This window comes from Choloepus didactylus, chromosome 15 (genome assembly GCF_015220235.1).
Source record: "Choloepus didactylus isolate mChoDid1 chromosome 15, mChoDid1.pri, whole genome shotgun sequence".
Classification (NCBI taxonomy): domain Eukaryota; kingdom Metazoa; phylum Chordata; class Mammalia; order Pilosa; family Megalonychidae; genus Choloepus; species Choloepus didactylus.
The window spans coordinates 82,251,399-82,265,429 of NC_051321.1; the positions used below are offsets into that span (position 1 = coordinate 82,251,399).

At 44.4% G+C, this 14,031-nt stretch overlaps 1 long non-coding RNA gene across 1 annotated transcript; it reads left to right on the plus strand.

Annotated features, from left to right (window-relative positions):
• The first annotated feature begins 1,715 nt into the window (after positions 1–1,715).
• On the plus strand, positions 1,716–4,233 carry LOC119510975. Its single transcript, XR_005212091.1, has 3 exons — positions 1,716–2,084; positions 2,182–2,260; positions 3,706–4,233. It is a non-coding gene; the product is annotated as an uncharacterized LOC119510975 (long non-coding RNA).
• Positions 4,234–14,031: the final 9,798 nt, after the last annotated feature.

The window sequence follows — 14,031 nt, forward strand, 5'->3', positions numbered from 1 at the left end:
GGTCTTGCAGAGCTGGGCTTTGAATTTCAGAGCCCAGGCTCTTCAAAGCTTGTGCACAGTCTGCCTCCCGAGTCTTCCTAATTAGAGTGAGAAGGTCTGAGTGTCTATCCTTTTAGGACTGAATGAAAAGACTGAATTTTTTCTAAACCCACTGAGACTTCAGTAGGATTTGGAGTTAGGTTTAAAGAGCAGAAAGTAGGCAGAATTTAAAGAAGAGGAGTTTAAAGAGGACTAGAAGCTCGGTTTTCTTAATTTCCAGGACTCCCGGAGTACTAATTTTTATATATAAGTGATTATTTATATTTAATCTGAACAGAGCCCTTTTAAGAGTTTTTGTTTGTAAATCTGGTATTACCATCTGGAGGTAGAAAAATATACATTGAACAGACAGACACAAATAGAAATTTAGACATACAAAAAACTAGAAACAGAAATATGAAACTCACAAATTTGTACTATAATTTTTATTTTTTTCTGGTATGATTTGTAAGTAAGACATCATCCACATACTGTATGAATGGAACAATTCCTTTTCTGGATTTCAGTTTAAGTGGGTATTGTTTAATATGACACACAGTGCCTGGTTTTTGGAGTTTTACTTGAATTGGTTTTATTATTTTCACATCAGGGTTTTCCATCAACTTATGGCTTTGGTTTATAGCTTTCAAGATTTCTTCTGGGATAGGAGTGATTAGCTTATCTGTTTTAGCAAACAGCTGTGCAGTTTGCAATACACAAGTCTGTCCTGAAGGCATGCCTACTGATAAACAATCTGGAGAAGAAATTATTTGGGCATCTAACTTGGTTAACAGGTTTTTCCCTAGCAAGGGAATTGAACATTTTCAGTACATACAGGAATCTATGCTGTAAATACTTGGTTTTAATTAGACAGTCTAGTGGCTGTGGAAATGTTCTCTGCATTTTTTACCAGATACCCCTGTTATAGTAGCTGATTGGTTGGAAATCACAGAAGGTTTTATTTAATCTCTTGTATTAATAAGCAAGTCAATTTGTTGCTTTCCTACCTGTATTGTCATCCAAGACTGAGAGAAGTGCTGTTTCTTTTAGTAAAGCCCCCAAAAGTGCTGTTTGCCTTTTGAATTATTGGTCTTTTTTTAAATTTGATCCTTGTTGTAATAAACTTTAAAGGCAATTTTAACTAACTTAGACATGGGTAATCTTGGTTTTCCATCTATTTTCTGTAGCTCTCTCCTTATATCAGGGAAAGTCTGAGTAATAAAGAGTTATATTTAACATTTTGGCAGTCTCTGGACTTTTTGGATCTATATTAGTGTGTTGCTGGTAAGTGGTATAAATTCTTTCAAAGAAAGCTGAGGGACTTTCCTTGGTTCTTGTATTGTTTATTAGTTTTTGCAAGTTTATAGGTTTAGGACCCCTTTTGGCAGACTTGCAATAATTTACTTTTTATAATGCCTTACTTTAGCCTGATCATTAGCCTTATTTGGATTCTATTCAGGATCTCCTACTGGTGCTGCTAAATTTGCTTTAGCATACGCTGGCTTGTCAGGATTTTCTCTTTGTTTATTTAGCTTTTCCCTGCTTTGATTTTTCTATTACTATTCTCTGTTCCTCTCTGTTATAAGGTATTTAGTAAGGCCTGAATATTAGCCCCATTTGGGTTGTAGGCTGCTAATATCGAAGCAACCAAGCTTTCTATTTTCTTTGGGTCCTCTCTGTGGAGCAGGGTACTATTTTCCCAGTTATATAAATTTGATGTGGAGAACACAGTATTTACATATATAAATCTTCTTGGGTCTCCCCGATTGTCCACTCCTATAGGAGCAGGAGTTTGCCGGTGCCTGAGTGGTTTTAGAGAGCAGCCCTGGCTGAACTGAGCACTCTGATGGGTGTGGGAGGGGAGATCATCTCTCTCTCAGGCTCTTTTCTTCTGGAAAAGGGGGATACGGAGGAGGAGGTAGGGGAGCTTTTTCCTTTCCTGATCAGTCTGCCCCTTGGTTATAGGGTGGAGGTGGAGCAGAAGATGGCGTTTACAAAGGCTCTGCTGCAGCCTCTCGGTTTGAGTCAGGGAGGACACTTTTCTTCTTCTCCACTAATCTTTACAGGTAAAATTTACATTCTCTCATCAACATTGATTGCTGAGACAGACAAATGAAGGATTGAATATACATCATTTCATCCCATTTCTGCTCTCCTTTGCAGAACAACTCTTCGTGTGATACAGTGTTCTTTTGGATAGAAACATTCTCCAGCTTTTCTTCCCATGTTATATCATATTGAGGTCAGACTGTGTTACAAGAATAAACCTTCTCTTTTTTTTTTATTTTTTTTTTATGGGTTTGTAACCTAAAATCTTTCTAATTTTTCAAAACACAGCCCAAGGGGCTACATCCAGGAATGCTATCAGAATTAGAATTTCCCATTTTAAAGAGTTTTAGTAATTACTATCCAATTAAGGACAATCGAACAATACAAATGCAGTAACACACCAATTAACAATTTAAATAGACACTTAACACTGTATCTAAGTAACACAACAAGTAACAATTAAACAGACATAAACATTTAATTGCACTAAATACCAGTTAATTGTTGGATTACTTATATTTCAGGATTATACTCCACAGACAAACTGGTCAGGACCTTGAACCCCACACAGAATGATACTCAGAAAACAGAAATGTGGAGAGGTCAGAGCGAGGGAAAGCATTCTAGAAGCAGGACCCAGGGCCTCAAAACCCAAGCCCATGGGCCATGAACCCCTGTGCTAACTTCCTGCCCCACTTTCACTGTGGTGGCCCCTTCCCCAGTCAGAGGTCCGGACCTGAACCTGGAAACTGTGGTCTCCCCGTGACACTTTAAAGCACAGAGGAGGGGCTGCTGGCAAAGCAGGTGTAAACCCAGTTGCCCAGCCCCGAGACTAAAAGTGTTTAGTGGCTGCAAAAGGCTTGATTACTGTGATTACTTCTCCTGCTGGGGCTCCAGAACTTCAGGCAGTCGGACTCCTATTCTCTGTGGGCATCTGTGTCCCACCAGAGTCGCCAAATTGTTCCCGATCAAATGTGGGGTTCTCTGCCCAATGTGTGTAAGAGCCAATTGTTTCCCCAAACTGCAGTAACTCTATAGACTTATAGTATCAAAAGATGGGCAGGTTTTGGGATAATGAGCACAGTGGCTCAAAATAACAAACTTAAAGATCTAATTATTGAACATGCACAGAATGATTACATGCTTAGTCACAGAATGTAAGAAAAATGGTTTTGATATGATGTTGGGTGTGATTTTTAGTATTATATTAAGGTATAAGTCACTTATAGGTTAAAGTTTAAGCCACTGCACATGTCAGATGGGTCCATTTTGGTTAGATCTAACTTCATCCAGCAAGATAGTTTAGGGATTGGGGTGGGTTAGTTCTGGGCTGACTCAAGTTCCTTCATTAATAAACATTAGGGGGTTGTCTCTGTGATCATAAGATTCTAACATTGTAAAACAGGATAAGGGGGTACAAGCAGGGCCAGTCACAAGGTTTTTACAATCACAAGATAAAGGCTATATAGTTATACAATCATCATCAAAAACAAAGGCATCTGGGTTAAAGTTCAGTGCATTTCAGTAATTTCAGCTATTTCTTTTTGGCTATTCTACAATATACTAGAAATGAAGAGAAAGTCATCTGTATAATGATTCAGCCATCCTAATTATTTAATTTTCATTTCTCGGTTACAGAATAACTCATCTAGTCATTGCCAAGAGAGTCTTCTATTTCTGCAGAAAAGAAGATACGGGCAGGGAAAAGAATCTTGCTGATATCCCAGCAGCTCCACATCTACCCCATCACCGTGTGCCACAGAAGAAGCTTGGCACTTCAGAAGCAGCAGAAATAGAATTATAAGGAGTTGCAAGCCAGGCTCACAGCACAAAAAAATTAGCTAAAGACTGAATATCAAAATGCAGAGCTCTAATGGAGGAGGGGCGGCTTCAGGAAAATAAGCCCTAGGGCTGCCTCCTAAATCTCCCACTGTCGAGGCTGTTGAGATGCCACTTCCTTCCATCAGACTTTTTTTTTTTTTTGTCAGTTAGTTTAATACATGTCCATATGTCCATTGAATGCTTAAATTACAAAATTAGGTACCATTAACCAAATGTGTGGGATTTTAGGAAAGCTTTCATTCATCAAAAGATAACCAAGCATATCAACTTTGCTTTCTAAAATGCATTTTAAGGGTTTGTAAAACAAGGCTAATTCTAAAATTATAGAGCATTGAAGTAAAATTAAACTAATTTTTATGTTGTTTTGTTATTTTAATAGCTTAATTTCATGAGCTGTTAAAAAATTTTACATTCACATCTCCCAGTTCACACATATCTGCCTTAACCTAGAGAAAGCCCACGCTAAATTTCCATGCAGTTACAAAGGCAGCAGCACATGCTGGTTTCACAGGAATTTATTGTTATTCCCTCAGAACAGACCTGAACAGAAAGCATCAATAAGAAAATACCCACCCACCCCACTCACATCCAAAACATCCAACCCTTTCCCATCCCCAGCAAAAATTACCTGGTACAAGCAGTGACTTACAAAATGTTTTCGTAGTAGGAAGCATTCATAAAATGCAGAGATCTGAACAAGCAAAAAGCTTGTGCAGACAGATGGGCCTCTCCCCCAGAGCTCCTTCAAAAGGCAGAAAGAACTCCCTCTAGTGTAGGAAAGCACATTTTAAAAAAATGTATTTATGCATATCTGTGGCTATTTCTTTGAAAGAATACACCTAGCCTCAACTGTGGTACAGATAAAAGCAGAGGAAGAAGAGGCAGGGCAAGATGGCAGCATAGAGAGGAGTGGAAGCTAAGTAGTCCCCCTGGAACAACTACAAAAAACCAAAACAACTAGTAAATAATCCACAATAACTGCGGGGGGACAAACGAGACTATCCACTCATCATACACCAACCTGAATTGGGAGGAATGCACGAGAACACAGCATAAAATCTGTAAGTAAAAACTGCGGATTCAAGTCGTGAGACCCCCTCCCCCATAGCCCGAGCTGCAAAGCCTCGTGGTGCCAGAGAGAAGCTCTCTCCCAGCAAGCAAATATAGCTCAGCTGAGCTCCAACTGGGGTTTTAAGTAGCGAGTGTGAATTGCTCACTACAGGTACGCATCCCCAAAAAACAGACAGAGGCTTTGGGTGACGACTGACCTTCGAGAGCTGGAGGGTCGCCTTGGACTGGGTCTGAAGGGGACTATCTGTTTCCTTTTTGGCTCAGTGGAGAAAGCCCCAGTCCTTTTCAGTTTCCAGAGCTGTGACTCGGGGAAGGGTGGAGACAGCACAAGCAGAGAGTAAGCCCATTGAAATGCTAATGACCTCCACCTGGGGGCTCTGTCTTCTCCAGGAGGAAAGGGGTGGGGCCCTTTCCATTCAGAACCAGACCCCAGAGCCTGGGGGAACACGGCCATACCTCCTCACACCAGTCAAGAATTACAGGCTGACAGGTGCCTCTTGCTGGGCAGAAAAGCACAGTGACCTGAGGCATCACAGGGTGGAGCAATTTTCTAAGACACACCTGCAGGGAAACCAGATAATGAATATTTCTTCCCTCTGGGACCTGAGCCTGTTCTGGTCTGGGAAAACCTGATTTGGATAACCAAGGAAACCATGCCTAGACAACAGAAAATTACAGCCTACACTAAGAAAACAAAGTTATGGCCCAGTCAAAGGAACAAACGTACACTTCAACTGAGATACAGGAATTTAAACAACTAATGCTAAATCAGTTCAGAAAGTTTAGAGAAGATATTGCAAAAGAGATAGAGGCTGTAAAGGAATCACTGGGCATATATACGGCAGAAATCAAAAGTTCAAAAAAACAACTAGTACAATCTATGGAAATGAAAGGCACAACATGAGATGAAAGACACAGTGTTAACATACAACAGCAGATCTCAAGAGGCAGAAGAAAACACTCAGGAACTGGAGAAAAAAACACCTGAAAGCCTACACGCAAAGGAGCAGATGGAGAAAAGAATGAAAAAATATGAGCAATGTCTCCGGGAACTCAAGGATGAAACAAAGTACAATAATGTACGTATCACTGGTGTCCCAGAAGGAGAAGAGAAGGGAAAGGGTGCAGAAGCAATAATAGAGGAAACAATTAATGAAAATTTCCCATCTCTTATGAAAGACATAAAATAACAGATCCAAGAAGCGCAGTATACTCCAAACAGAAGAGATATGAATAGGCCTACGCCAAGACACTTAATAATCAGATTATCAAATGTCAAAGACAAAGAGAGAATCCTGAAAGCAGCAAGAGAAAAGCAATCCATTACATACAAACGAAGCTTAATAAGACTATGTGCGGATCTCTCAGCAGAAACCATGGAGGCAAGAAGGAAGTGGTGTGATATATTTAAGATACTGAAAGAGAAAAACCACCAACCAAGAAACCTGTATCCAGCAAAGCTGTCCTTCAAATATGAGGGAGAGCTCAAAATATTTTGACAAACAGACAATGAGAGACTTTGTGAACAAGACACCTGCCCTACAGAAAATACTAAAGGGAGCACTACAGGGTGATAGAAGACAGGAGTGCGTGGTTTGGAACACAATTTTGGGAGATGGTAGCACAACAATGTAAGTACACTGAACAAAGGTAACTATGAATACGGTTGAGAGAGGAAGGTGGGGAGCATGTGAGACACCACAAGAAAGGAGGAAAGATAAAGACTGGGTGTCCTAGTTTGCTAATGCTGGAGAATGCAAAACACCAGAGATGGATAGGCTTTTATAAAACGGGGGTTTATTTCACTAAATAATTACAGTCTTAAGGCCACAAAGCATCCAAGGTAACACCTCAGCAATCGGGTACCTTCACCGGAGGACGGCCAGTGGTGTCCAGAAAACCTCTGTTAGCTAGGAAGGCAGCTGGCATCTGCTCCAAAGCTCCGGCCTCAAAACGGCTTTCTCCCAGGACGTTCCTTTCTAGCAAGCTTGCTTCTCTTCAAAACATTACTCCCAGCTGCACTCTCTTTTTTCTCTTTGAGTCAGCTCATTTATATAGCTCCACCGATCAAGGCCCATCCCAAATGGGCGGGGCCACGCCTCCATGGGAACATCTCATCAGAATCATCTCCCACAGCTGGGTGGGGCACATTCCAAGCAAATCCAACCAGCACCAAAACTTCTGCCCCACACAAGACTACAAAGATAATGGCATTTGGGGGACACAATACACTCAAACCGGCGCATTCCACCCCCTAGAACCCAAAATGACATTATCTTTCCAAATACAAAATACATTTATTTCATCACAATATCACAAAAACTTAAATCATTTCAGTAACAAAAGTTAAGTACAAAATCCCATCAAAATCAATTTAGGCTTGGTTAGTCCTAAGGCATAATTCCCCTCTAGCTGTGGATCTGTGAACCTAGAACAAGTTATGTGCTTCCAATATACAAAGGAGAGACATTCATAGGATGAACATTTCCATTGCCATAAGGAGAAACAGTAAGGAAAACAGGGTTAACAGGAGCAAAACAGTTCCTAAAACCCACAGGACAAAGTCCATTAGATTTCAAAGTCCGAGAGTCTTTTACAGAACAATGTTGCATTCTTGGGGCTTGAGAGAGCGGGAGCCTAACCCTTCCTAAGGGCCTTTTCGGCAGCCCTTTCCTCTCCAAACACTTAAGTGAGTGCTTCAACATTTCCACACATTGGGGAGACCACCTTCTCGGCTCCACCCTCCTAAAACCTTGGGGCAGCTCCCGGATTCCCTTCCATCTCCGGGGCACATGCTCAACCCGTTCAGAACAGTGTGGTGGCAGCCAGGCTCTCCTCAATTCCCTGGGAATGTGCTCCACCCTCTTTGGGACCTGAGGTGGCAAAACTCTACCAGAGCATCGAGGCGGAAAGCCCGCCCTCGACCTCCAGGGCAAACTCACCCTTTCCATGCATGTGGGCTGCTCCGCTCTCCCAGCCCGAGACCTCCTGACTCCAGACCTCAACCTCCATGGCTCTGTCTTTGAAGAGATTTTTCCTTTAATTTTTTCCTTGTCTGTCTCCTCCAGTCCAGACCGGCAATGGCTCTGTCTATAAAGATCTCGCAAAAATTCTGTTGGCTTTGCATGAAGCACACAGGGGTCAAAGCCATTAGACAATAGGACCTTCCACAAATCCTTTCTGCTTAACTCCTTTTCCAATCTTGGCTTGTACTGAAATGGCAGCTGGGTTCCATGTTTGGTTACATCCTCATGTTGGGCTGTAGCTTCTGGGATTCCACCACCTGGAAGCTCGTAATTTTCCAAGCCATCAGCTTCTGGTTTCTTTGAACCCAAGAGTTCAGTTCTAAGTTTATCTCTCTCCGCTCGCATTTTACTATAAGCTGCAAGGAGAAGCCAGGGTATATCCTCCACATGTAGTCTGGAGATCTCCTCAGCTAAGTATTCCAGGTTATCACTTTTAAATTCTTCCTTCCATCTGACACCAGGACTCAATTTTGCCAAATTCTCTGCCACTTTAAAACAAGGATTGCCTTTCTTCCAGTTTACAACAACACATTCATCATTTCTGCTCAGGGCCTCATCAGAAGTATCTTTAGAGTCCATATTTCCACTAACAGTCTCTTTAAAGCAGTTTAGGCCTTTTCTATCAAGCTCCTCACAGTTCTTCCAGAAACTCCCCATTATCCATTTAAAAAGCCGTTCCAACATGTTTGGTATTCGCAAACTCAGCAGCAAAAGCACCCCACTTCTCTGGTACCAAAATCTGTCCTAGTTTGCTAATGCTGGAGAATGCAAAACACCAGAGATGGATAGGCTTTTATAAAACGGGGGTTTATTTCACTAAATAATTACAGTCTTAAGGCCACAAAGCATCCAAGGTAACACCTCAGCAATCGGGTACCTTCACCGGAGGACGGCCAGTGGTGTCCAGAAAACCTCTGTTAGCTAGGAAGGCAGCTGGCATCTGCTCCAAAGCTCCGGCCTCAAAACGGCTTTCTCCCAGGACGTTCCTTTCTAGCAAGCTTGCTTCTCTTCAAAACATTACTCCCAGCTGCACTCTCTTTTTTCTCTTTGAGTCAGCTCATTTATATAGCTCCACCGATCAAGGCCCATCCCAAATGGGCGGGGCCACGCCTCCATGGGAACATCTCATCAGAATCATCTCCCACAGCTGGGTGAGGCACATTCCAAGCAAATCCAACCAGCACCAAAACTTCTGCCCCACACAAGACTACAAAGATAATGACATTTGGGGGACACAATACACTCAAACCGGCACACTGGGACTGTGAAATTGGTGAAATCTAGAGTATTAAACAATTGTGATAAAATGTACAAATATGTTCTTTTACGAGGGAGAATAAGCAAACGTCAACCTTGCAAGGTGTTAAAAACGGGGAGGCATTGGGAGAGGGATGCAATCAGCATAAACTAGAGACTGTAACTAATAGAATCATTGTATTATGCTTCCTTTAATGTAACAAAGGTGACATACCAAGGTGAATGCAGATAAGAGGTGGGGATAGGGGAGGCATGTTAGACACTTGACATTGGTGGTATTGTCTGATTCTTTAGTCTACTTTGATTTAAGGTTATTTTTCCTTTTGCTGCTTCCTAGCTGTCATTTTTTTTTTTCCTCTTTCTTTTGCCTCTCTACCTTCTTTGACTCTCCCTCTTGCCTTGTGGAAGAAATGTGGATGCCCTTATATAGATAGTGGTGAAGGTGGTGAACACAGAAATGTATGACCATGCAGAAAACCATCGATTATTTACTTGGGATGGAATGTATGGTGAGTGAACAAAACCATATTAAAAAAAAAGTGGGTTGATGAAGAAACCTCGAGGGCAACACACTGAGTGAAATAAGCCAGACACATTAGGACAATTATTGCAGGGTCTCACTGATAGGAGCTAATTATAATATGTAAACTCATAGACATGAAATATAAGGCACCAAGATATAGGACGAGGGTTAAGAATGGGGAGTGGTTGCTTAGTATGAGCAGAATGTTCAACTAGGATGAACTTAAATGTTTGGAAATGAACAGGGGTGTCAGTAGCAAGATGTGAGAATAACTAACAGTGCCGAATGGTGTGTGAATGAGGTGGAAACGGGAAGCTCAGAGTCATATATGTCACCAGAAGGAAAGTTGGAGGTCAAAAGATGGGAATGTATAAAACTGAATCCTATGGTGGGCAATGTCCATGATCAACTGTACAAATACTAGAAATCCCTTCCATGAACCAGAACAAATGTATGACAATACAATTAGAAGTTAATAATAGAGGGGCATATAGGGAAGAACTACATACCTGTTACAAACTATATACTACAGTTAGTAGTATTTCAACATTTTTTCATAAACAGTAACAAATGTACTATATCAATACTACGAGTCAACAATTGAGGGGGGTTGGTTAGGGATAGGGGAGGATTAGAGTTTCCTTTTCTTTTTTTCTTTTTTCATTTTTCACTTTATTTCTTGTCTGGAGTAATGAAATTTTCTAAAAATTGAACAAAAATTAAGTGTGATGGATGCACAGCTGGAAGAGGGTATCCAGGGGCAAGTGATTGTACACTTTGGATCTTTGGATAATTGTACGGTATCTGAACAATCTCAATAAAAATGAAAAAAAAAGAAAAAAAAAAAAAAGAAGGGAGCATGTCCCAGCTAATCTGGGTGGGCCTGGTTTGATCAGGCGGGAGGCCTTAGGAGCAGATCCCAGAGTTCCCAGGAGAAGGAATTCTGAAGCTTCAGCTCACATCCTTCCTGACAACCAGCCCCATAGTCACATAAGCCCATCCCTTGCCACAAATGTCTTAATATGTCTCCTACTAGTTCTGTCTCTGACCAATACACCCCGGAGCCACCCCCTCCACCCCCAGGCCTTTCTCCTGAGGCTGCTAATCCTTGTAAACTCTCAGTCTCCCAGGATGGTAGGGAACTCACTGCCCTCAATGCTATGTCCAAAGCACGGCTTGCCCTCCCCTCAGGAGCCCTCACCTGAGAAAAGTGGCCACTCAGGGCCAGCCCTTCGCCCTCCTCTCCCCTGTCATCCATCCACTCCGACCCCTGGGCTCCTGGCTGACCCTCTCCCCTTCCATCCCAAGGCCCACTACCGCCCTCGGGAACTCCCACAGCCCCATGAGCTCCTTCCTGCACTGTGACCGCTGGGCTCCTCAGCTCCTTATCTCGGCTCCCCACACTGCAATTTACCTGCCTGCCCTTGACGTCATCCCAAACCTCAGCGTCCCCTAAGCACACAATCTCACTCACCTCATTCCCTCCCCAACACCGTCCATGCACCCCGGTCATCGTCTCAATTCCTCCCTCCACGTGATGATTTTAGCCCCATCAGGAACCACCGTTGCCCCCCCCCTCCCACAGCCCCCACATCGATGTCCCCATTTTCTTTCGGGTGGAGGCCCCAGGGGCTGCACAGTGCCCTCACACTCCCCTGTGCTGGGTCTCCCTCGTGCCCTCCTCCTGTCCCACACTCGGAGAAACTTCAGACTCCAATGGGTGGAGGCCGTGGTTTGCCTCTTCCGTGCTGGTGTGGGCCACAGAACGTAACTGGGGGATCCCACCACAGGGCAGGCGGCCCCTGGACACATCGATGCCCATCACCCTCAACTGAAGCCTCAGTGCTGGACAAAGCTTCCCAAGACACTGCTCGGCTGAAAGCAAGAGCATCAGTTTTCTAAGTGTCAGAATAGAAAACAGGAAGCTTGAAATCAGAACAGCAAGGGCAGCTGGAGCCCCTAGAGAGGAGAGTGGAGGGCTTCTGCCCCCAGGGCTGCGCTCAGCATGCACATAGGGGAGGGCTGGGGGTGGGAGGGGGCCCCGGCCTTGTGCGCAGAGAGCTGGAATCTGTTCCCTTGTGAGCAGGAGCTGTGGGGCTACACCCCCATAAGATGGGATTAGGGAACCACATCCCAGGCCCAGTGCATGGCACAAAGCAGCCACCTGCCCTGGACACCTGTGGGAAATCAGAATCCTGAGTGGAAAAGCTGAGCTAAGAGGCCAGCATCAAAATTCACCTGGAACTGATAGAATCTACTAGTCTCCAGAAAAAAACAAACAGAAATTCTCCCTCTGGAGACACCTTCCCTCTCCAGTATATGATTTATTCTCATGGAAAATAATTCTGCTAAAGGAAAAGATCCTGGGTATCTAACACAAGAGTCAGCAGATACAAGAAACAAGGGAATCAGGACCTGGAAAGTGGAGATAAAGGAGCGATCTAAAAGGGCAATTAAAATTAGGATGTGTAAATGTTCACAAAAGATAAAGGAAGGAATAAAATGATGAAGCAATGACAGATAATTATGCAAAAAGCAGAGTTAAAAAAGGACCAAAGCAAAGTTCTAAAAGGGCATTCAATTAGAAATTAAATGACAAGACAAAGCTGAAGAGGAAAATTGATCATTTGAAAGACAGACCTGAATACACTACCCATGAGGCAGCACAGAGAGAAATGGGATGGAAACCTGAAAGGAAATTAATGAACGTGGAAAGATTGAGAAACTACAGCACATGTCAGCTCACCCTCCCATTCTCAGTGGTCAAAGGATAAAACAAAGACCACTAGAGCTCACACAAACAAAACCAAGCAAGTTTGCAGACTCTCCAGACTAAAGAGCAAACCCTGGTAGAGAAAGTCAAGGTTGGGGTTTTGTAAGTTCTAGAAGGAGCTCCCTGGTTCAGGCAGGTCAGTGCCTGGTTGGTCAAAACAAATCCCGTTGTTCATTGATCAGGAAGGAGTTCTCAGTCAGGACTGGCCTCCTTGAATCCCAGGACCAATATTCAGATTTGCTATCTCCTCAAGGTTAATTTTCATTTTATGCCACTGGGAGGCAGAATATAAAATGGACAATGACCAAGAAACTCTGATCCACTATCAGCAGTAACCAGACCAAGAAAGTCTGGCCCATGACCTACAGCAATCAGTCCCGAAGCTGGCCGTTATCTGCAGCCAACATCTCATGAAGTCAAACCACTCTCCCTGTGACAGTCAACCCCAAATGGCCAGGGTTTGATTGATAACTCAGCTTCCCTAATTTTTGCCCCCACTTCCAACTTAAGACCAACCAGAGAAAGTGAAGTCTTCTCCCCTAACCAATCACACAGGATGCCCCACTTCTAGTTACCCCACCTCCAGCCTGCCCCCGCCATGAGCCGCCAATCAGGGTCTGAGCAGGGGGGCCTGGAAGGCTCAGCAAGGAAAAAGCTCTGCTCTGGGCTGCAGGGCCCCCGAGGAGTGGGGTTCCGGGGGCCCAAAGGCTCAGAGCAGGCCCTTCTCCAGAGGGAGAGACAAGAGGCAGACAGAGACATCTCCCTCCAGCTGCCTCTCAGTGCCGTGCGGGGGCCCCCAGCATCTCCCCCTCTGACAGCATCTCAGGTTTGTACAGGTGACGGCTCCCAGCTCCCACGGTGGCTCTGGGGGCTCAGCTCCCTCAGGGATGCGCCCTGGCCCAGCTCTCCTCCCGCCCGCTCCAGCCCACACTGCCGGAAGGGAAGGGGCTCTGTGTGTAGAGGAAAGAGCACTGGGTCTGGAGACAAGAAGCCCAAAGTTTTGCATTGTGGGGCAATTCTTCTGCATTGCCCTGAAAGGGGACTGGGCCCCACAGTTGAGCCTCCCTGATCCTGCCATTTTCCCCTGGGGGATCCAGGAGACTTGGGGGTGCTGGCAGCCCCCTGGGAGCCCCTGGGGGCAGAGGGCTGGCAGGTGGTCCTGAAGGCAGGGGACTAACGCTGAAGGATGGGTAGCCGCTGGCTGGGCCAAGGGGTAGGGTTGGGAGGGTGGTGCCAGGAACATTCTGGGCAGGACCCTCTTTTCGGGGTGAGTTCTTCTTTCCTTGGCAGCCAGTGGCCCATGTGGCCTGCAGAGGGAGGGGGAGCTTGCAGGTCAGCATGGCCTGGGTGGGGTGGTGGCAAACTAAGTCAGGGAGTCTCCCCTGCTTACACAGACCCCATACCAACCTCTTAGGGTAAAGCAGACAGATACACAGAGGAATCAAAGAGGCATCAAGACGTAATGCCACCCA